This window comes from Octopus bimaculoides, chromosome 13 (assembly GCF_046866305.1).
Source record: "Octopus bimaculoides isolate indiv1 chromosome 13, ASM4686630v1, whole genome shotgun sequence".
Classification (NCBI taxonomy): Eukaryota; Metazoa; Mollusca; class Cephalopoda; order Octopoda; family Octopodidae; genus Octopus; species Octopus bimaculoides.
Genome location: NC_142940.1, coordinates 47,614,878 through 47,617,488, shown reverse-complemented (window position 1 = coordinate 47,617,488; position 2,611 = coordinate 47,614,878).

The following is a 2,611-nucleotide window of genomic DNA, read 5'->3' as shown; positions in this document are numbered from 1 at the left end:
GGCAGCCTTCACGTCTCTATATAGACTTTAGTGTGTGTGCGTGTGTGTGTGTGTGTATGTATAGACGTATGCATGCATACATATATACATGCATATATATTTGTGTATGTGTGTGTGTATGTGTTTGTGTGTGTTTGTGTGAGTGTGGGTTGTGTGTGTGTGTAACGTATACTTTTTACCCATTTATTTGATACATTCACTAGACTTCAGCCATATTGAACATCTGTCTTGTAGACTTTAGTCCTACAAAGCCACCACAGTAATTACTTTAAATCTGGTACTTATCTTCCGTCGGCCCGACCTAGCTGGAAGTGGTGGTTGTATGGCAGACGCCACGAAGGAATGCGGTCCAACGGTGAGAATAACACTCAGACACACGACGGCCGGAATTCGAAATCAAATCAACAGAGATGACGCAAATAATACACTGCTTCCAAAATGACAGTTTCTTATAGATATGTTTTCATTGCTCATAATGTTCGAATGGTATCATATTACCACTTACGACTCCTTGATTTTGTACAATGTTTGTTTTGTACATCGCCATTTCGCTTTCCTGTCGCCATAAAACAATCAACTCTAACAATAAGTTTTATAAGACAACACTGCATTATGACGTCTTACAAATTGAATATAAACACAGGATTTTGAACGGATAAAGACAACGCTTGAGATTGAGAGAGAGAGGCTGTTTTAGTCAGAAGTTATGTAGCATATCTGACTATGCTATGTATGTATGTATGTATGCATGTATGCATGTAGGTATGTGTATATATTTATTTCTATGCTCATATGTATGTGTATATTTTTATATGTATATACATATTTATAAATATAAAAGAATAAAAGAATACAAGAATATATATATATACACACACACATACATACACACATATATAGACACATATACACACACACTCACTCACCTGTTTTCCACTTTCACTCATTTCTCTTATATGATAAATGAGTGTGGGTGTCCGTGTGTCCGTGTGTGTTTGTGTGTGTGTGTGTGTGTGCGCGCGCGCGCGAGTATGTGTGTGTATACAGGTGTGTGTGTGTGTGTCTGCCTGTAAGCTGGCGTGTGCGCATGTCTGTGTGTATGTGTGCTTGTTTATTTTTCCTTGATTTTTTCACCAATGTAGGAAGAGCTGGTTTCTAATATGGAAACAAATGCCTGCCATTGGAACTTAAATGTCAATTCGTTGGAATATAAATGTATGTGTGCGTGCATGTTGTCATGAATATGTATGATCATGCATGAGTATGTTAAAATTTCAGTACAAGTATAAATGAGTGCAGGTGATTGCATGAATGAGTATGTATCTTTTCACTTATGTTTGTGTCCACAACCATATGTTTGCATGTCTGCACGTATATATATGTATATATATATATATATATATATGCACTTATGACATGCTAAATTCTTGCTGTTTACATTTTCTCAGTGTTATTAATGGTTTTACACCTATGTTTTCCTAATTAACTAAGCAGAGGCGCGTGGCTTAGGGTGTTGGACTCATGATCGTAAGATTGTGGTTTCGATTCCTGGATCAGGCAACGTGTTGTGTTTTCGAGTAAAACACTTTATTTCATGTTGCTCCAATTCACTCAGCTGGCAAAAATTAGTAATTCTGAGATGGACCGGCGTCCCGTCCAGGTGGGGATTTATACGCCATGGAAGCCGGGAAACTCAGCCTTCTGAGATGGCGTGTCTCGAGAAGGTAACTTTACTTTAATTAGCCGTGTTCTTCGATGGTTGAATAAGACACATATACGGCATGATGAAGACCTGGTTCGAAGTAAGGACACTCTACTCTGTCGTGTCGCCGAATGAAAACTTGTTCGACAAAGGCTACGATATTTATACGGACAACTGGTTTTCCAGTCCAGACCTCTTCCTGCAGCTGCAAGCCAGGAGGACTAATGCCTGTGGGACTATGAGGACGCACAGGAAAATCATGCTGCCCGTTCTTCACAAGATAAAACTTCGAAAAGGGGAAACAGCTTAGTTGCATTTCGTCCGTCTTTGTGTTCTGAGCTCAAATTCCGCCGAGGTTGGCTTTGCGTTCCAACAAAATTCGCACCAGTCAAGTACTGAAGTCGAGGTAATCGATTTCCTACTCCCTGAAAAATGGTTGTCACTATACCCAAACTTGAAACTATTATAATGTCAATGTGTCTGTTTATATATCGAAACAACTAGGGGTAAATCTCTAATCGGTCATAAGGACCTGATAATAACACAGCCACATCATTCCATAATCAGTGTACCGTCTTAAAAGAGATGAACTATATAATAGATTACGTAGTCCTATATATTTTGTGTTTCCTAAAAATGGATGTAATGGCTGGAACATATTATATCATAGTAAATAGATAATAAAATATCATAGCTTACTAGGATTCCATTTCCTTGTTCAATCGTGTCTTGATCGCTTCATAAATATATGAAAAAAGATTTGTTGTGGTCTGTGTCAGGTAATATCAACTCAATTGAAATATTAAAAAAATAATCAGCTAACATTAGCTATCTAGTGTTTGGAACTTAAATTGTCTATAAATTCTCATATTTTAGGTGAGGTTTAATTTCTGATATTTTTCGCTTTAG